Source organism: Thalassophryne amazonica, unplaced genomic scaffold (assembly GCF_902500255.1).
Source record: "Thalassophryne amazonica unplaced genomic scaffold, fThaAma1.1, whole genome shotgun sequence".
In the NCBI taxonomy this organism is placed as follows: Eukaryota; Metazoa; Chordata; class Actinopteri; order Batrachoidiformes; family Batrachoididae; genus Thalassophryne; species Thalassophryne amazonica.
The window spans coordinates 105,442-128,297 of record NW_022986304.1 but is presented as its reverse complement, the minus strand read 5'-3'; the positions used below and the strand labels follow the sequence as shown (position 1 = coordinate 128,297).

The 22,856-nt window shown below is 42.2% G+C and overlaps 2 long non-coding RNA genes across 3 annotated transcripts; both read right to left on the bottom strand.

Moving 5' to 3' along the window:
- Nucleotides 1–264: 264 nt before the first annotated feature.
- LOC117506021 lies at nt 265–850 on the bottom strand. Its single transcript, XR_004559337.1, has 3 exons — nt 805–850; nt 423–443; nt 265–350 (listed from the first exon to the last, which is right to left on the bottom strand). It is a non-coding gene; the product is annotated as an uncharacterized LOC117506021 (long non-coding RNA).
- A 3,471-nt stretch (nt 851–4,321) lies between these two features.
- Nucleotides 4,322–7,296, bottom strand: LOC117506020. Of its 2 annotated transcripts, none has more exons than XR_004559336.1 (3): nt 7,121–7,296; nt 6,445–6,537; nt 4,322–4,433 (listed from the first exon to the last, which is right to left on the bottom strand). It is a non-coding gene; the product is annotated as an uncharacterized LOC117506020 (long non-coding RNA). The 2 variants fall into 2 exon arrangements; XR_004559335.1 differs by lacking the exon at nt 4,322–4,433 and adding an exon at nt 6,000–6,085.
- Between the last annotated feature and the right edge of the window lie 15,560 nt (nt 7,297–22,856).

Below are 22,856 nucleotides of genomic sequence, written 5' to 3'. Positions count from 1 at the left end.
CTACGACCTACGACATTCTACTACAGCCACTCTGCCACCTACTACGACCTACTACAGCCACCTTCTACGACCTACTCCATTACAATACAGCCTCTCTGCCACCTACTATGACCTACTACAGCCCCTTTCACCTACTACAGCCACCTACTACGACCTACTCCATTACAATACAGCCTCTCTGCCGCCTAATACTACCTACTACAACCGCTCTGCCGCCTACTACAAAGTACTGCAGTCACTCTGTCACGTACTACCACCTTCTACAGCCACTCTGCCACCTTCTACAACCTACTACAGTCACTCTGCCACCTTCTACGACCTACTACAGCCACTCTGCCACCTACTATGACCTTCTGTGACCTTGTATAGCCACTCTTCCTTCTACTACGACTGAGTACAGCCACTCCTCCACCTGCTATGACCTACTACAGCCACTCTGCCACCTACTATGACCTACTACAGCCAGTCTGCTACCTACTATGAGCTACTACAGCCACTCTGCCACTTACTATGACCTTCTATGACTTACTGCAGCCACTCTGCCACCTACTACGACCTAGTACAGCCACTCTGCCCCCCACTTCGACCTAGTACAGCCACGCTGCCGCCTACTATGACCTAGTACAGCCACTCTGCTGCCTACTATGACCTACTACAGCTCCTCTTCCACCTACTATGACCTACTTGATCATAGTACAGCCGCACTTTGACCTACTATGATCTCCTACAGCCACTCCTCCACTTACTACAACCAATCTGCCACCTACTATGACCTTCTACAGCCAGTCTGCTACCTACTATGACCTACTACATCCTACTACAGCCACTCTGCCACCTACTACGACCTACTCCATCATAGTACAGCCACTCTGCCATCTACTATGACCTACTAAATTATAGTACAGTTGCTCTTCCACCTGCTACGACCAGTGTTGCCACAGTTACTTTGAAAAAGTAATCCAATTACAGATTACTGATTACTCCTTGAAAAAGTAACTTTGTTACTTTACTGATTACTCCATTTTAAAAGTAACTGTTAGATTACTAGTTACTTTTTTAGTTACTTTCTGCAACTGCCAACAACAATGCCCTGCCACCTCTCAGAACTCACTTTATTGGAAGTGCTTTTATAATAGCAATGTAAACAATGTATGTCCTCCTGACCTTTTAAGTTGAACTTATTTCCTGAAAAAAGTTTACGTAAAAAAATAAAATAAAGACAGTCTTTCTTGACTTCTATGAACATAAATACTTGTATAAAAAATAAAACACAGTCTTTCTTGACTTTTATGAACATAAGTACTTTTATGAAGAATAGAGTTTTTCTTCACGTCAATGAATATAAATACTTTTGTTTTATAAAAAAATAAAATGACTATCTTTCTTGACTTTTATGAACGTAAGTACTTTTTCAAAGAATAAAATAGTCTTTCTTGATGTCTATGAACGTAAATACTTGTTTTATAAAAAAATAAAACAAAGACAGACTTGACCTCATATTTAACTATCTTGACAGCACTGTAACGGTAAATTTTACAATTTATGGTTTATAAATGTAACTATGAAATTCTTTCTAACATAACATTTTTTACGTTGAAAATATTAGGTCTGTGATTTGTTACTTTAGCCTAATTTTATGTTATGAGTGAAACTGTGGAGTGGGGCAACTATACCAGTGGTTGTACGTCATCAACAGGAGCTTCTCAAACCTCTTGTCAGAGAGTCTATTTCTTTTAGGTGTGAGCACCAAACCTCCAATACTGAAAAGCTGCTCCACAGGAGCGCTTGATGGTGTTGGAGTGTTATACTTCAAGAAAATTTTCTCTATGTTTGGAAACTGATGCAGAACCTGAAGGTCATAGGCTGACGTCAGGTAGTCCATTACTTCCTTTTCTGCTGAGTAGGTCTCCTCGGCTCTGACACAAAAGGGAAAAAGTCCATCTCACCTTGGCTGGCACTGGCAGATGTTGTGGGCAAACTGGCAGTGCTCTGTGCTGCACGAGCAGTTGTGCAACATTCTGCTGTCAGAAGCTCCTTTACGCGCTGCCTCCTACCTTCAGCTCTCAGCCAACGGAGTTTGAATTTTGGACAACTGACAGCTGCGAGAAGGGCATCTTTGTTGTCCATCACACTGGCAAAATGAGTCTGGATTGCCTGAGAAATATGATACGTTTTTGAGTATTATCTTGTTGTAGGCTACAAGGCCTACTATTTAGTATGCCATTAAACTATTTGCAAACCACGCCTAATGCCTAATGCCCAATATTATGGATTTATGGATTTAATATTGTTTTAGGTTACTTCCTGACATTTTTATTTGTTTTAACCTTTTACATTTATAATGACTATTCTGTTCCATGTTTGTGAATAGTGTGATGTAAGAACTTGTAACTAAATTAATGGTGGAACATACCTGCGCTATGGCATCTGGAAGGCCTGCAGTCATCTTGGAGAGGGCATCTTTCACAGTCAGGGTCTTCTGCATCAGAACTTCAAGTGTGGGTAGTAAAGTCCCATAAGGACAGTCACCTTGTAAGATGTCCAGTGCTGAACTCAGAGGCTTCATGGCAGTGCAGTACTCATGCAGGAACTGGTACTCTTTGTCTTTGAAGCACTTAACGCCCATCTTGACACACAGAGTATTCAGATCATTCAAGAGTATTTCTGTGATTCTCTTTACAGCATCAAAAAAGGAATTCCACCTTGTGGACGTAGGTACCAGAAGCTTTCTTTTGGTGAATTCCTCCGCTGTTTCAGCTGCGAGGGTAGATCTACTTGATTTTGTCCAAACAGCTTTTGTCCACAGCCTTGCTCTCTGCGTTAGAAGTTAAGTACTTCTCCACATCACTTGTGGAAATGATGTTGATGGTGTGTGAAGCACACCTGCAGTGTGGGGGAAGTGATAGCTGACCATCACTTTCAGCTGAGAGGATTTCTGACAGATCTAAAAAAGTGACATCATCATCATCACTCTCCAGGTCGGAAGAATAAAAAGCAAAAATATAGATTTCTACTGCATAAGAATACAAAATAATATTAACACACAGTGACTTGGAAAAGTAACTTTAATCTTGTTACTGATTTGAATAGATTACTCATTAGATTACTCGTTACTGAAAAAATAGCCAGATTAGAGTAACGCGGTACAAAGTAACGCGGTACGGGCATCACTGCCTACGACCTACTAGAGCCATTCTGCCACTTACTATGATCTACTACAGCCACTCTACTACCTACTACAGTATGATCTACTACAGCCACTCTACTACCTACTACAGTATGATCTACTACAGCCACTCTACTACCTACTACAGTATGATCTACTACAGCCACTCTACTACCTACTACAGTATGATCTACTACAGCCACTCTACTACCTACTACAGTATGATCTACTACAGCCACTCTACTACCTACTACAGTATGATCTACTACAGCCACTCTACTACCTACTACAGTATGATCTACTACAGCCACTCTACTACCTACTACAGTATGATCTACTACAGCCACTCTGCTACCTACTACAGTATGATCTACTACAGCCACTCTGCTACCTACTACAGTATGATCTACTACAGCCACTCTACTACCTACTACAGTATGATCTACTACAGCCACTCTGCTACCTACTACAGTATGATCTACTACAGCCACTCTGCTACCTACTACAGTATGATCTACTACAGCCACTCTGCTACCTACTACAGTATGATCTACTACAGCCACTCTGCTACCTACTACAGCCATTCTGCCACTTACTATAATCTACTACAGCAGGGGTGGCCAAGTTTGGTCCTCGAGCGCCACCTTCCTGACACTCGTAGTTGTCTCCCTGCTCCAACACACCTGAATCCAATGAAAGACTCATTAAAAGTCTGCTAACGAGTCTTTCATTGGATTCAGGTGTGTTGGAGCAGGGAGACAACTAAGAGTATCAAGAAGGTGGCTCTCGAGGATTGAACCTGGCCACCCCTGTACTACAGCCATTCTGCCACCTACTACAGCCACTCTGCCACCTACTATGACCTACTACAGCCATTCTGCCACCTCCTACCACCTACTACAGCCACTCTTCCACCTACTACAGCCACTCTGCCACCGACTACGACCTACTACAGCCACTCTGCCATCGACTACGATCTACTACAGCCATTCTGCCACCGACTACGACCTACTACAGCCACTCTGCCACCTACTATGACCTACTACAGCCATTCTGCCACCTCCTACCACCTACTACAGCCACTCTGCCACCTCCTACCACCTACTACAGCCACTCTGCCACCTACTACAGCCACTCTGCCATCGACTATGATCTACTACAGCCATTCTGCCACCAACGATGACCTACTACAGCCATTCTGCCACCTACTACGACCTACTACAGCCACTCTGCCACCTACTATGACCTACTACAGCCACTCTGCCACCTACTATGGCCAAAATAATATTAACACACAGTGACTTGGAAAAGTAACTTTAATCTTGTTACTGATTTGAATAGATTACTCGTTAGATTACTCGTTACTGAAAAAATGGCCAGATAAGAGTAACGCGGTACAAAATAACGCCATTCTGCCACCTGCTACGACCTACTACAGCCATTCTGCCACCTACTACGATCTACTACAGCCATTCTGCCACCTACTATGATCTACTACAGCCACTCTGCCACCTGCTACAGCCATTCTGCCATCTGCTATGATCTACTACAGCCACTCTGCCACCTGCTATGACCTACTATAGCCACTCTACTACCTACTACAGCCATTCTGCCACCTACTATGATCTACTACAGCCACTCTGCCACCTACTTCTGCCACCTACTATGATCTACTACAGCCACTCTGCCACCTACTACCACCTACTACAGCCACTCTGCCACCTACTACAGCCACTCTGCCACCTACTACAGCCACTCTGCCACCTACTACAGCCACTCTGCCACCTACTACCACGTACTACAGCCACTCTGCCACCTACTACAGCCACCTACTACAGCCACCTACTACAGCCACTCTGCCACCTACTACAGCCACTCTGCCACCTACTATGACCTACTACAGCCATTCTGCCACCGACTATGACCTACTACAGCCATTCTGCCATCGACTATGACCTACTACAGCCACTCTGCCACCTACTACAGCCATTCTGCCACCTACTATGATCTACTACAGCCATTCTGCCACCTACTATGATCTACTACAGCCACTCTGCCACCTGCTACAGCCATTCTGCCATCTGCTACGACCTACTACAGCCATTCTGCCACCTACTACGATCTACTACAGCCATTCTGCCACCTACTATGATCTACTACAGCCACTCTGCCACCTGCTACAGCCATTCTGCCATCTGCTATGATCTACTACAGCCACTCTGCCACCTGCTATGACCTACTATAGCCACTCTACTACCTACTACAGCCATTCTGCCACCTACTATGATCTACTACAGCCACTCTGCCACCTACTTCTGCCACCTACTATGATCTACTACAGCCACTCTGCCACCTACTACCACCTACTACAGCCACTCTGCCACCTACTACAGCCACTCTGCCACCTACTACAGCCACTCTGCCACCTACTACAGCCACTCTGCCACCTACTACCACGTACTACAGCCACTCTGCCACGTACTACAGCCACCTACTACAGCCACCTACTACAGCCACTCTGCCACCTACTACAGCCACTCTGCCACCTACTATGACCTACTACAGCCATTCTGCCACCGACTATGACCTACTACAGCCATTCTGCCATCGACTATGACCTACTACAGCCACTCTGCCACCTACTACAGCCATTCTGCCACCTACTATGATCTACTACAGCCATTCTGCCACCTACTATGATCTACTACAGCCACTCTGCCACCTGCTACAGCCATTCTGCCATCTGCTATGATCTACTACAGCCACTCTGCCACCTGCTATGACCTACTATAGCCACTCTACTACCTACTACAGCCATTCTGCCACCTACTATGATCTACTACAGCCATTCTGCCACCTACTATGATCTACTACAGCCACTCTGCCACCTACTACCACCTACTACAGCCACTCTGCCACCTACTACAGCCACTCTGCCACCTACTACAGCCACTCTGCCACCTACTACCACGTACTACAGCCACTCTGCCACGTACTACAGCCACCTACTACAGCCACCTACTACAGCCACTCTGCCACCTACTACAGCCACTCTGCCACCTACTACAGCCACTCTGCCACCTACTATGATCTACTACAGCCACTCTGCCACCTACTATGATCTACTACAGCCATTCTGCCACCTACTATGACCTACTACAGCCATTCTGCCACCTACTATGACCTACTACATCCACTCTGCCACCTACTGCAGCCATTCTGCCACCTACTATGATCTACTACAGCCACTCTGCCACCTGCTACAGCCACTCTGCCACCTACTATGATCTACTACAGCCACTCTGCCACCTACTATGACCTACTACAGCCACTCTGCCACCTACTACGACCTACTACAGCCACTCTGCCACCTACTATGGCCAAAATAATATTAACACACAGTGACTTGGAAAAGTAACTTTAATCTTGTTACTGATTTGAATAGATTACTCGTTAGATTACTCGTTACTGAAAAAAATGGCCAGATAAGAGTAACGCGGTACAAAATAACGGCATTCTGCCACCTGCTACGACCTACTACAGCCATTCTGCCACCTACTATGATCTACTACAGCCATTCTGCCACCTACTACAGCCATTCTGCCACCTACTATGATCTACTACAGCCATTCTGCCACCTACTATGATCTACTACAGCCATTCTGCCACCTACTATGATCTACTACAGCCATTCTGCCGCCTACTATGACCTACTACAGCCACTCTACCTACTACAGACATTTTGCCACCTACTACGACCTACTACAGCCATTCTGCTGCCTACTATGATCTACTACAGCCACTCTGCCACTTGCTATGACCTACTACAGCCACTCTACCTACTACAGACATTTTGCCACCTGCTATGACCTACTACAGCCACTCTACTACCTACTACAGCCATTCTGCCACCTACTACAGCCACTCTGCCACCTACTACAGCCATTCTGCCACCTACTACGACCTACTACAGCCACTCTGCCACCTACTACGACCTACTACAGCCACTCTGCCACCTACTACGACCTACTACAGCCACTCTGCCACTTACTACAGCCACTCTGCCACCTACTATGATGTACTACAGCCATTCTGCCACCTACTATGACCTACTACAGTCACTCTGCCACCTTCTACAGCCCCTCTGCCACCTATCATGACCTGCTACAGTCACTTTGCCACCTGTTACAACCCACTAATGCCGCTCTGTATTGGGATTTTAACTACCCAAATGTCAGTTGGAAGGATCTTTATGCTGACAAGGATGGGAGTCAAATCCTAGATTGGTGTCTGGACCATTGTTTAACACAGCATGTAGAAATACCAACTCGAGGCGATAACATTTTTCGACTTAATCCTCTCAAGTGAACCTGACTGAATCGAGAACATAGGAGCGGGTAAGCTAGGTGACAGCGACCATGATATTATATTATGCACTATCAATACAAAGATGCAACGGGTAGATAATATATTGCAGGTTCCGGATTATAGGAATTCCAACTTTAAGGGACTTAAAAAGGACCTACAAGAGGCAGACTGGACAACCCTAAGCTTGCTCCCACTAGAGCAGGCCTGGGAGAGTTTTAAAGGAACAGTTGACGAAGCTGTTAGACAAAACATTAAATTTAAAAAAAGGGCCGGGAGGAAGAAACCCTTATGGATGAATAGGAGTGCTATCAGAATATTAAGGAAGAAATCAAAACTCTGTAAAAGATACCGGGAAACTAGGGAATATGAAACTTATATGGAATACTGTAAAGTACAAAGGGAGACAAAGAAAGCTATTAAGGCAGCCAAAAAGAACTTTGAAACCAAACTTGCAGAGAATATAAAAAAAGACCCTAAGTCGTTTTACGCATACGTGTGGGAGAAACAAAAACACGTAGTACAGTTGGACCACTCAAGAGGGAAAATGGTGAAACCATCACATCCAATGAAGAGGCTGCCACTCTACTTAATAGCTACTTCGCATCCACATTTACTAAGGAGGACACATACCCAAGCCAAAAAACGTCTATAAGGGTCCTGACATCCATAATAATAGTAGAGGAGGAAGTGAAGAAAAAATTAAGTACTCTAAAGAAGAACAAGGCACTGGGTCCAGACTTACTCTACCCTAAAATACTAAGGGAGAGTGCGGCTGTACTGGCAACCCCTCTGAGTATTATCTACCAAATAAGCTTAACTGAAGGAATAGTTCCCTCAGACTGGAGGAGTGCAAATGTGACATGTATATACAAAAAGGGCACTAAAATTTACTTGGAAGTCCCTAGCCCATATCATAGGCAGCAACTTCAAAATGATCTTGACATGTTAATAAAGTGGTCTGAAGACTGGCAAATGGTCTTCAATATTGAAAAATGTAAGATAATGCATATGGTAAATAAAAACAACCACTACCAATATTCAATGGAAGGGGTAAATCTAAATTCTACTACTGCAGAGAAAGACCTGGGGATAATCATAACTAGTGACCTGAAACCAACTCAACAATGTATTGCAAGTGTGAAGAAAGCCAACCAGATTCTAGGAATGCTCAGACGTAACATATCCAACAAGACGACATACATAATGGGCAAATTGTGTAAACAACTTGTTAGGCCACATCTTGAATATGCCATACAAGCTTGGTCCCCTTGGTATAGAAAAGATATAAACCTGTTAGAGAGAGTACAAAGAGCAGCAACAAAGATGATTCCTGAGTTGAAGAACCTCAAGTATGAAGCAAGACTAGAAAAACTGAGGCTGACTACACTAGAAGTACGTAGAACAAGAGGAGACTTAATCGAGACATTTAAAATCATGGGAGGTTTCGAATGTGTTGAATCGGGCAAGTTCTTCTGCAGAGTAGCTAATACCCACGGGACCAGAGGCCACACAATGAAACTGGAAAAGACAAGATGTAATCTTGATTTGAGAAAAAATTACTTCAGCCAGCAAGTTATTAACCAATGGATTTCGCTCCCCTCTCACGTAGTCACAGCAACTTCAGTTAAGTTTGATGAGTGGATAAAGCTCTGTGGAAGGCGGACGGGCGCTAAGAGCCGGAAGGCTTACTAGCCCGGCTACCGTGAGAGTTTTCCTCGCGATACAGGTGAATACCTCCTCGGCTGCACCTGCCAGCTCCACCTCAGTGCACGCAGCGGTAGCTATGCAGATGGAGCTTGCCTGGACCCGCTTCATCTGCGTCATTCAGCATGGCTCTCTCTGCGGCATCAGCTGATCCCGTCTCTGCGCTATCTACGTCTGCTTTGTCTTCATCATCAACGGAATCATTCGCAGCCCACTCAGTCTCTCCACCTCTGGCAGCTGGCTCTGTTTCCGTGTACGACGCGGCCACTCTGCTGGAGACGTCACGCAAAGCTGCTGTTTCTGTGACGTCAGCCGTGTGTTTACCGGCACATTCTGCCTCATCATCGCTCGCTGTCAACTCAGCCTCCATGTGTTCCACTGCACATTCACCTTCAGCGGCCGCTGAAAAGATCTCCACACGCTCTGGTTCCCGGCCAGCAGCTGCACTGATGGGTGCGTTTCACGCGCTCACACAGCTGAACACTGCAACCGTCCCTGAGCTGCTGCAGCCATCTCCAGCACGTGTTCTAAAGACAACCTCAGAGAACATTAACTGTGGGATGGTTAGTGACTTTTCTTTTTTGTTTGGTTTATGTTGATTTGTTTTCATGCTTGTCATTCTGTGGGAAATCTGTTTAAAAGGCCACGTTTGAACTTGAAATGGCTTTTTTGTAAATCAGTTGGGAATCTATTTAAAGTGTCACATCTTAGGAAATTAATCATTCCCGTGTGCTTTCTGATGTGCTACAGAATTATTTCATTCTGTGGGTCTTCCTCGGGAGTTAGTTGTCATTTGGGAAGTTTTAATGACACCCAGGCTATGTTTGAACTCTCATACCGGTTCCAAGATTGGTTTTTCCACTTTGATGTTGCTCAGGATATATCAGGGTGAATCTTTCAGTTTTTGCACTCTGTGTGGAAAGAGATTGTCCAAAAGACCTCTTTATATGGTGGAATCTCATCCCAGTGGCCGTGTAGCAAATCACAGGAAGAGGGGCAAAACTGTTTGTGGATTTGCATTATGCACCTGTGGGCCTCATTTCGTCTTTTTCTTGATTCTTTCAGTGGGTCTCTGGTTGAGTCAGAAAAGCCTCTGTTTAATTCATTCAATCATTGGTTCCTGTATTTTTTGGAATGTGTTGCTATCTGGAGGTGGGATTTTAAGATGTACGGTTTTCCCTCTCATTGGGTTGATGGAATAATCTGGGTGCTACTATTTAATCTGTTTCAATGGGTTCCCCACTTGGTGAGTTTTCCCTTTAAGCGGCTGATTCCCTCATTATTATTATTATTCCAGGTGTTTCATCCCTGAGTTGAGCTGTTTATGTGTCCCTGACTCTGCCTCTGTGTCCAGTACTCCCCATAGTCGGACCCCTAATACTACCGTGTACTGTGAAAAGCCTCATGGCTGTCCTCCTGACCCCTATCTCAGGCCTATCCTCTAACTCAGTCATGCACCAGGTAACGCCATGTGGCCGGCCTCCTGCTAAGTTTACCGCCCGTTAGTTCCCTTGTCTATTGTTGGTCAGGTTGTAGGTTATCCTTGGAATCTCCAGTCTTTTAGGCCTTTTTGTGTTTCTCCAGTCTCTTTTTGCCCCCTGTCCTGGGTCCCCCGCCGCCCTCCCAGTGTCAGGTTGTTTTTGTGTGGACGCCTGGTGGCACCCGTGTGGGGGAGGAGTACTGTCATGGTTTTGGCCTGATCTGGGCTTTGAGCCCATTTTTTCCTCTTTCTGTTCTCTTCCTGCCCCAGCTTTGAGTTATTAGTTGTTTATTTTCATCCTGGTTTATTCTCTGTTATGTTGTTACTTTTTACTTTGGCCTTTTCTTCAGTTCTGTTCTAGTTTTCTTCAGTCAGTTGTGTTTTCATTTATTGTTATCTGTAGGGCTTTAATGCCAGGTTTTGTTATCACTTACGAGGTCTGTGAGATAAGTATCGTACCTTTTTATTTTTTTCAAAAACCATATGGATTTGAATCACGTGTGATTGCATCAGACAAGCTTGAACCTTCATGCGCATGCTTGAGTTTTTTCATGCCTGTCGGTTACGTCATTCGCCTGTGAACACGCCTTGTGGGAGGAGTGCTCCACCCCCCTCGTCGGAGTTCTGTTTGTGCGGAAAATGGCAGAACGCTTGGAGCAGCGCTATTGCAATAAATTCTGCCAGAAACGTGGCGACAGTTGTGACAATTGTTGTTAGTCATGCGCTAATAGTTCCATGTGAACTTGGAGACAGCGCATTGTGCATCAGTCATGCGCTAATAGTTCTATGTGAACTTGGAGACAGCGCATTGTGCGTCAGTCATGCGCTAATAGTTCCATGTGAACTTGGAGACAGCGCATTGTGCGTCAGTCATGCGCTAATAGTTCTATGTGAACTTGGAGACAGCGCATTGTGCGTCAATCATGCGCTAATAGTTCCATGTGAACTTGGAGACAGCGCATTGTGTGTCAATCATGTGCTAATAGTTCCTGTGAACTTGGAGACAGAGCATTTTGCGTCAATCATGCACTAATAGTTCCATGTGTTCCATTGAGCCTCATGTATCAAAGTTGTGCACTTGTGGCGTAAATTTACAGTGTAAATTTGAAGTACACCAAAGTTGCCGTGACATGTATCAAGCAGTGCGCACCTGCCCATTTCCGGCGTACGCCTGACGTGACCTTGATAAATGCGGCGGGTGAAAACAATCTTAATTATAATAAACACGCCCATAAATATTCAGACTCCGCTTCAGACACACCCTCATTTTACGACATGGAAGCCGGGAAGACGGCAAAGAAAAAGAACTCCACCAATCACGACGCGTGCCAATAGAGCGTCAAAAGCGGCCGTCGTATCAATTGTTTTGTAGTATAATCAAAAAAGTGTTACAGTGGTGCCTTGTTTATTGCGGGAGTTAAGTACTCAGCGTTATTTTTACAATTATTATAGACATTTTAAAGCTGTAAACACTCTCAATGTTCAAACCTTTGTAGAGAAATAAGACCAACCTGTTTTCAGGCCCAAACATTTGTTTGAGAAATAAAAATAGAACGTTTTCCTATAAATAATTATTATGGCTTTTAGAACTAACGAATTTAATTCTAACGATCAACGTACGAGGTTGGACACATAAGAAATTATTAATAGTGACTGACCAGTATTTCACAGTTCCTCTGATCGCGCCTCTTCGTCCTGACGCCGCGCCTTTTTCCACTGAGTCAAACCTGGCTGCAGGTGTCTGTTTCTGAGTGACAAACACAGTTATGAGTAGTTGTTTGCGCTCTTTTTTCTTCTGGGCGAGAAGATTCTTATAAACAGACACACAGAACACTGTAAAAAAAAAAAAAAAGGATGCAAAATTGGACTAAAGAAATCCGCGAAACGATGAGGCCGTGAAAGGTGAACGGTGTTATAGCGAGGGACCACTGTATTCTCTTTTCACATGTCAATAATTCTTGACATGTGGATATTTTCTCGCTCAATTAATAAGACGCCTAATCTGTCAGATTTCTTATTTTTTAAATGTATTTCTTTATTTATTTTATTGTGACAACCGAATGGAGACGACAAAACCTGGTTGCAGCACGGGCGAATTAAGGGAATGATGAAACTACAGTTGTTATTATCAATTTCATTGTCTAAAACGATCACACCACATGAAGTTAAGCTCAGCGCTGCTCTGGCTCCAGGCTCTGGAGAAAAAGGCGAGCAGCGCTTTCTTTGCAGTCAGCGCTGTGGCCACGGATTGTGCTCGATAGATCAACAATTTGTATTAATTATTATGTAGTATAATCAGGAAAGTGTTATTTATGTAACATATGCATTGATTTGTATAATGGCACTGTTTATCATGTTGATCATCTTCATTTCTATGTGGATTCCAGCGCTGGTTCATTTTGGTGTATAATTTACGCCACCTCTCGACCTGGTGTATATTTTCAGCGCAGCGTACGCCAACGACCACATTGATAAATGCCAAGTAGCGCAGCCGTTTTGGCGTACACCCCATATACGCTCAAATATCGCCGGACGCAGTGTTGATGCATGAGGCCCACTGTGCGTCAATCATGCGCTAATAGTTCCTGTGAACTTGGAGACAGCGCATTGTGCGTCAGTTATGCACTAATAGTTCCTGTGAACTTGGAGACAGCGCATTGTGCGTCAGTTATGCACTAATAGTTCCTGTGAACTTGGAGACAGCGCATTGTGCGTCAATCATCCACTAATAGTTCCTGTGAACTTGGAGACAGCGCATTGTGCGTCAGTTATGAACTAATAGTTCCTGTGAACTTGGAGACAGCGCATTGTGCGTCAGTTATGCACTAATAGTTCCTGTGAACTTGGAGACAGCGCAATGTGCGTCAATCATGCGCTAATAGTTCCTGTGAACTTGGAGACAGCGCAATGTGCGTCAGTTATGCGCTAATAGTTCCTGTGAACTTGGAGACAGCGCATTTTTGCGTCAGTTATGCGCTAATAGTTCCTGTGAACTTGGAGACAGCGCATTGTGCGTCAGTTATGCGCTAATAGTTCCTGTGAACTTGGAGACAGCGCATTGTGCGTCAGTTATGCGCTAATAGTTCCTGTGAACTTGGAGACAGCGCATTGTGCGTCAGTTATGCGCTAATAGTTCCTGTGAACTTGGAGACAGCGCATTGTGCGTCAGTTATGCGCTAATAGTTCCTGTGAACTTGGAGACAGCGCATTGTGCGTCAGTTATGCGCTAATAGTTCCTGTGAACTTGGAGACAGCGCATTGTGCGTCAGTTATGCGCTAATAGTTCCTGTGAACTTGGAGACAGCGCATTGTGCGTCAGTTATGCGCTAATAGTTCCTGTGAACTTGGAGACAGCGCATTGTGCGTCAGTTATGCGCTAATAGTTCCTGTGAACTTGGAGACACCGCATTGTGCGTCAGTTATGCGCTAATAGTTCCTGTGAACTTGGAGACAGCGCATTGTGCGTCAGTTATGCGCTAATAGTTCCTGTGAACTTGGAGACAGTGCATTGTGCGTCAGTTATGCGCTAATAGTTCCTGTGAACTTGGAGACAGCGCATTGTGCATCAGTCATGTGCTCATTGTTCCATGTTAACTGTTAAGGTTAAGTTCACGTTCAAGTTTATTCGGTTCAAGGAAAAGAACTTTACCACAAAATAAAACAAAATAAAACAAAATAAATAAAACTGATTTCTCAGCCAGTCAACCCATGCAACCGAAAGAGTGTAGGTAGAAACAAAGCTTATATACACCGACCCCTTTTACCTCAGTAACTTTTACTTATCACAGCAAAACCAAAACAAAGCAAACAACCTGATCAGAACAGCAAAACACAGACATCTTAAAATAATCAATACACTCAAATTCCTCATCATATCCACACCAATAACAGCACACATCACATTATCTATATATACTGTATAATACAAAATCAATAACACAATTGTCCATACTTTAAAGAACAGCTATATAGTCTTTTAAACATGAATTGTATTTTCAGAGAATTTAGAAAATGTTCACCTATTCAGAAAACATCAGTTCCTTATATTGGTGTTTAAACTGATTGACATTTGGACATCGCTTGAGTTCCTTCATCAAATTATTCCATAGTTTTGGGCCACAAGTAGAAACACAGAAACCTTTCCTGGTCGTCCGAGCGCCAGCAATTTGAAAATGATACAAGCTCCTTAAATTATATTTTCCTTCACTCTCACTGAAAAAGTCTTGACTTCTAAAGGGCAGTTGCTTACTTTTCACTTTATACATTATTTGCACAGTCTTAAATGTAATCATATTGTGTAGTTTTAATGTTTTAGATTTAATAAACAATGAATTGGTGTGATCTCGATAACCTACATTGTGAAATGTTCTTAATGCTCTTTTTTTGAAGAATGAACAATGATTGCAATGTGGTTTTATAATTATTGCCCCAAACTTCAGCACAGTAAGTCAGGTAGGGAGCAACCAATGAACAATACAGAGTATGGAGTGCTTTGCAGCCAAGAACATGCCTTACCTTATTTAGTACTGCAATACTTTTTGACACTTTCTTTTGAATATGTTGAATATGAGCTTTCCAATTAATTCTTTCATCAATAGTGACACCTAAGAACTTATTTTCTTTGACACACTCTGTTTACTTGTATATTTAACTGAATTTGTATGTCTTTGTTGTAATTCCCAAATAACATTATTTTAGTTTTAGACAAATTTAGTGATAATTTATTAATATCAAACCATCTCTTTAACTTTATCATTCCAGTATGTAAATGGGACAGTAATTTCTGCAGATTTTCTCCTGAACAAAACAGGGTTGTATCATCTGCAAACAGAACTGCCTTAAACAGATCTGAAACTTTACATAAATCATTAATGTAAAAAATAAATAATTTTGGTCCCTTGAGGAAGCCCACAAATGATGTCCAGATGCAAAGAGCAGCAGTCCTCAAGTTTAACAGTTTCTGGTTTTGTAAGTAATTTTTAATCCAGTTCAAAGCCACTCCTCTGATACCGTACAGTTCCATCTTTTGAAATATGTTGTGATCAATTGTATCAAAAGCTTCAGGTCAATAAATAAACCTATTACTATTTCCCTTTGGTCCACATGACTACTGATGTCTTCTACTGAATTGAGCAGAGCCAATGCCATGGACCTACCTGCTCTAAAACCATATTGACTTTCATCTAGCAAGTTGTTGTTCTATACATTTATACAACCTGCTATTGTACAGCTTTTCCATATCTTAGAAAATTGTGACAATAGAGACACAGGCCTGTAATTTGTAAAAAGATGTTTACTGCCAGATTTAAATTTGAAATGATTTATTAAAAATATATGATAATGGTTTTGCAATTTCAGTAATTATTTGCTTTACTAAAGACATATGTACATCATTATGATCCACTGACCTTTTACTTTTTCATGTACTAACTACCTTATTAATTTCCTTTTTATCTACTGGACCAAGAAACACTGTGTGTGGATTTCTGTCAATTAATTGCTGATTTTCCCATGGGCTGTGTGGAATTTCAACTGCCAGATCTGGCCCAACATTAGCAAAGAATTTATTGAAACTATCCACTACTTGACTCCTATCACATTTATCTTTGTTCTTATACGTAAAATATGTTGGATAGTTATTTGATCTGGATTTATTTGTTATAATAGTATTCAGTATTTTCCATGTTTCCTTTATGTTGTTTTATTGTCATTTTGTATTTTTCCAAAGTATGATTTTTTTACAATTCCACATGATAGTTGTTAATTTATTTTTATAGTCCTTATATTTAATCTCTGCCTCTTTTGATTTAGTTTTAATGAATTCTCTGTATAACATTTTTTTCTTGCAAGCCTTTTGAAGACCTTTAGTTCTCCATGGATGCTTTATATTTATTCTTATTACTATACTGTATAACTGGACAGTTTTTGTTGTATATGTTCTGCATATGCCAAGTTAGCATCCTGTTTTGCATAAATGGGATTCCAATTCTGTAAAAGTAAATCATGTTTTAAGGCAGTAATAGCTTCTTCAGATTCCAAATGCTTACCATATTGTATTTTCTCAGTACATTTTTTTTATTTAAGTTTAGATCAGTTATTGTAAAATTGGTAAATGGTCACTATAATTGATTAATAAGCCAGTTAGTGTTTGGATATCAATATCATTCATAAATATATTGTCAATGACAGTAGCTGATTTTTACCTTTTTCCATGCATATTTCAGTTGTCATGCATTCCAACAGATTATCACATGGCCATTGTCAAATGATCTTTAATTTTATATTTACGCCTTTTGTCAACATAAAATGCTCCTCCTCCTCTGTTTTGCCTATTCAAATGATTGAATTTCTAAACGTCCAATTCGTAATTCCTGTCATCAACCTCTGCAAGCGAAGTTTCCGATATGACAATTATACCAAAAGGATGACAAAATTGTTTTAAATAATCAGTACATACTCTGACTGTTATAGTGGATTATTGATAATTTCCCATCATTACCTCCATCAAGGAGGTAATGATGGATTGTATTGTTAATTTATTGTATTGTATTCATTGTATTTTATCATTACCTCCGTCAAGGAGGTAATGTTTTCGGTCGCGTTTGTTTGTCTGTTTGTTTGTCTGTCTGTCAGCAGGATAACTCAAAACGTTTTGAGTGGATTTTGATGAAATTTTGTGGAGTGGTTGGAAATGACAAGAGGAACAAGTGATTAAATTTTAGTGGTGATCCGGACCACGATGCTAATGTGTTAGCATGTCTATGGCATTTTCAATGTTAAAAGTTAGCATTAAGCAGTTGCAGCTGTCATCACGTTCGGGTGCATTTGTTTTCAAATTGTAATTTTTCTTAAATTTATTTTTGTTTATATATTAATAATCTAATGATTATTATATATAATTTTAGAGAAAGAGACAAAAAGAAATAGATCACTGTGCCAAGGAGGGAATCTCTTTAGGGTCAGTGACCCTATGGCCTTGTTTAGAGAAGTGTTTCATAAATGTTAAAAAATTCATATATTTGCAGTTTAGTTGAATAATAAATTGAATTTTGTCTCTTATTTGTTTTTGTCTATAAGCACATGCAATATCAATATCAGTGCTCAGATGACAGTAGCTTCTGGGAAAGGTGCAAGTTGCAATAAACTGTGATACCAAGCGTTAAGGATACATGCTATCCAGTCACAGCAGATGAAACTTTTTTACTACTGAGCAAACATCATTGTTAGACTTTTTTAAGTTCAATGATTCCACGGCGTGTAGATGATGTTATGGCGTCAGTGACCCCATGGCCTTGGCGGAGGTTTGCACTCTCTGAGTGCTTCTAGTTTGAAATGCGATTGTATTGTTCATCTGTGTAATACTGATAATTACTATTTTACTATTATTACTATTACTAATGACTGATAATTACTAATAGAAATGATTATCTGGATTTATCTAAATATTCCAGATCCTGTATATGGTGCTTAGTTTACTGACAAGATTGTAATTCCTGCACAGAAGTAAAATCAAAGGAATCAGCTGTCATCATATAAGAAAAAGAAAAGCCCACAAACCAAAACCCAAAAACAAAAACCAGTCAAATTAGGTCCCACTACATCATGTAAACACTCACCTAATATGAAAGTCATTTTCCAGAATTGCTTATACTCAAGTTCATTTGAAAACACAAACATAACCCTCAATGAACGAATAACAAAACTCATCATTTAAATTTTTCAAAGTCCGAATCTCTCTTACCATTATGATTTTAGCTTCCTCCAGAGATCCGTTTAACTTAATCATCACTTTACAGTTCCTCGTCCAAGTTACTTGTATTTTTTTTTCTATTTTTTTAGAGCTCTGGCTTGTCTTGTAATATCTGCATTTTTCTTTGTCAAATGTTCGTTTACATCCACCTCAGTTCCTCTCAGCTTTTTTGTTTGCCTTAACAATTCCTTCTTAAGTTTCCTGTTTGCAAACTGGATAATAATGACCGGTTTAAACTTTTTATCTTTTTTTGGAAGTGAGTGACAGTCTGCAACATCATTGTTATTGATGTCCTGAGATGAAAAAAAAAATCAATGATCTGTTCCTCCAGGGAGTGAATTTCTCCTGGAGTGTCTTCATCCACGCTGGTACCGCTGCTGAGAGCAGCAGCCCTGGCAATGTTCAATCCAGACACAGTCACCACGTCCATCTTAATATGCTGCTCCAACTCCTCCACACGGTTTTCCAAAATCAGTATTTTTATTGTCTTTCTCCTGCAGCATTTTTCTGAGTTCTCAGACTTCCTTCAGTAAACCAAGCAGTTAGGTTTGTTTTTTTTTACCACTCCACTTAGGTCCTCAGACATGAAATTCAGAGACAGCTGAATTTCATCCAAGTCTTCACTACTTATGTTTTTTTTTTGTTTTTTTTTGGTATGATGGACAGTTATGGAGAAAGCTTTACCTTAGTCCACTGAGCTGCAGCTGCACCGTCCCACAGTGAAAGGCCCGTCCCGATGTTTGGCCACCGCTGGGGCCTGGTTGAGGCCCGAGGTTTCGCTGGCCTGGTTTAACTGTGTGAGAAGGTGATCAAAGCAGGATCTCAAAGGCTGACAGGTCATTTCTCTGCCGCGTGTGAAATCTCATTTGCATCAGGACTAGAGACATTTCACCCAGTTCAGGCCTGTTTCAGCAGTGCGTATTGCCAATTTGTTTGTTTCAGCGTGCTATTCTCCCTTTCCACAGCTTCACCTGATTGAGGATGGTAACTGCACTGATTTGACTTGTGACCTGTGACCTGTATGCCCTGTAACAGTTGGTATTACGCACCAGGAAGATGGCGTCAGTGTGTGCGGCACGCCATCTGTTGCTCCTACTTTTGTCTGTGTTTTTCAGTTTTAACAGCTCTCAGATCGAATCTCTGCTTGTCTATGATCACCAGTCCCTCTTGGACTTATGACAAAATGTCTGAAACTTAAGTGTTTTTAATCATAGTGGGCAACAAAAACTTTACCTCCGCTGTTGTCAGTGATTCTGACTTACCTTCTCCGAGCCTCAGCGCTACCTTCCTGGTGGACTTGTCGTTGTCGTTGCCGCAGTAAATGCAGCAGCCGGGTAGTAAAGTTAAGGATCTGTCTGGCATGTTCCTCATATGACTCCTATGCTGCACAAGGACCATGGTATCCGCTCACAGTGCCCTGGCTCTTCCTTGATCTCATTGACAGCTGTCTGGTACCTGTAACTGATTTGGTTATGGCTGCGCGGCTCCCTCTCTTCGTGGCTCTGCTGGCGTGGGATGAATCCTCACAACTTGAGGACGCAACTCTGTGTTCAGCAATTTGCTGGACCACAAGTTCCAGCTCTGCCAGATGCTAGGTGGAGGACCGGTAACTGTTTTTAAAGGAACCTTTAACTATAAACAGTGTCCTGCATCCTTCTCCAGTTTGAGCTGACTGTTTTTGAAGTTGGTCACTCAGACCTGGTGCTTTGTGCCGTCATTTACTGGCCACCAAACTACAACCCCAATTCCAGTGAAGTTGGGATGTTGTGTAAAATGTCAAAAACAGAATACAATAATTTGCAAATCCTCTTCAATCTATATTCAATTGAATACACCTCAAAGACCAGATATTTAATGTTCAAACTGATAAACTTTATTGTTTTTGTGCAAATATTTGTTCATTTTGAAATGGATGCCTGCAACATGTTTCTAAAAAGCTGGGACAGTGGTATGTTTCCCACTGTGTTACATCACCTTTCCTTCTAACAACACTCAATAAGTGTTTGGGAACTGAGGACACTAATTGTTGAAGCTTTGTAGGTGGAATTCTTTCACATTCTTGCTTGATGTACGACTTCAGTTGTTCAACAGTCCGGGGTCTCCGTTGATGTATTTAGTGCTTCATAATGTGCCACACATTTTCAGTGGGCGACAGGTCTGGACTGCAGGCAGGCCAGTCTAGTACCTGCACTCTTTTACTACGAAGCCACGCTGTTGTAACACGTGCAGAATGTGGCTTGACATTGTCTTGCTGAAATAAGCAGGGACGTCCCTGAAAAAGACGTTGCTTGGATGGCAGCATGTGTTGCTCCAAAACCTGGATGTACCTTTCCGCATTGATGGAGCCATCACAGATGTGTAAGTTGTCCATGCCATGGGCACTAACACACCCCCATACCATCACAGATGCTGGCTTTTGAACTTTGTGCTGGTAACAATCTGGATGGTCTTTTTCCTCTTTTGTCCATAGTTTCCAAAAACAATTTGAAATGTGGACTCATCAGACCGCAGCACACTTTTTCACTTTGCGTCTGTCCATTTCAAATGAGCTCGGGTCCAGAGAAGGCAGCGGTGTTTCTGGATGTTGTTGTTTGACTTTCACTTTGCATGGTAGAGTTTTAACTTGCACTTGTAGATGTTGCGACGAACTGTGTTAACTGACAATGGTTTTCTGAAGTGTTCCTGAGCCCTCGCGGTACGATCCTATGATGATGTCAGTTTTTAGTGCAGTGCCGCCTGAGCGATCGAAGGTCACGGGCATTCAATGTTTGTTTTCGGCCTTGCCGCTTATGTGTATGTTATGTTCTCCAGATTCTCTGAATCTTCTGATTATATTATGGATTGTAGATGATGGAATCCCTAAATTCCTTGCAGTTGAATGTTGAGAAACATTGTTCTTAAACTGTTGGGCTATTTTTTTCATGCAGTTGTTCACAAAGTGGTGATCCTCGCCCCATCTTTACTTGTGAACAGCTGAGCCTTTTGGGAATGCTCCTTTAGGTTTTTATTAGGTGTTCTTTGAGCATTCATCAACTTTCCCAGTCTTTTGTTGCCACTGTCCCAGTTTTTTTTAAATGTGTTGCAGGCATCCATTTCAAAATGAGCACATTTTTGCACAAAACAACAAAGTTTATCAGTTTTAACATTAAATATCTTGTCTTTGTGGTGTATTCAATTGAATATAGATTGAAGAGGATTTGCAAATCATTGGATTCTGTTTTTATTTACATTTCACACAACATCCCAACTTCACTGGAATTAGGGTTGTATAAAGTATAAAAAAGACAATAATTAAGGGGCATTCATTCAAACATTTCAACAGTTTAAAAATCCTGACAAAGCGCCAGCTGCAGGAATGATGCTGCGCAAAGGTTAAATGATGCCCACAAAAGTCAAAGAAAGTCCAGATTTCTTGTTGCATTTGGGCTTCGTTGCCCTTTGTTAAGTGCCGTGTGACTGGGCCATTAAGCCTCCATTACACATAGAAAGAATGTGCAGGAACCAGCCCAACACGGCAAATATTGCCATAATCCAACACAGTCAGGAGGAAAAGAGGCGTGGTCAGCCATGTCAGAACGCATCCAGATTACCTCGTCCACCTGCACGATGGCATCCAAAGTGCATGTAGACAACAGGTAGATGACACAGACTGCTGTTAGACGACCATAAAAGTGCTGAAGACTGCCCGATGTCCAAACATCTGGATGAAAAACACGAGGCCGGAGCGCTGTGTTCCTCACGTGCAAACTCGTGGGGCTGCAGTTATCACTCAGCCGTGTGTCTCTGTGTGTGTCTGTATGGATAATGCTGCATGACCAACTTAGTGCCACTGGGCAGCTTCGCTGAAAGTTTGCTGGCAGTGTGCCATGCTGTCCCCTGCATCAGGAGCCTTTCCAGGGAACTTTAAACTTTATTTTTTCTTTTTTGCTCACTTCAGGAGCACAATGCAACTCACGACATCGCGCGGGTTGGATTGTCACATGGAATTAATTTTTTTGCCTTCTCTGCTGTCTGTGTGCACCCCGATTCAGCCTGTGTTGATACAAAGGAGTTCTGCTCCTGCTTTAACTCCTCCTGCCTTTCTGTAATGGACTCTGTGGCTCCTCTCCTCATTCAGTCTAAGACTCGGCCTGAAGCCTGGTACACTGACAGAACCCGTGCAGCCAGAAGGGAATGTCGCAGAGCTGAACATAGGTGGAAGGACAAGCTGCAGGTTTCATTTCAAATTTTAAAGGACCGCTGGTGTTCTTATCAAGACATTCTTAAGGAATCCAAAGGAGGGTATCTGTCAAGCATAATCACAGAGAGCTACAAGAACTGTTCAGAACAGTGGACTCTGTCCTGAATGTCCTACAGCCTGTAGGTTTGGAAACATCCATTGATGTTTG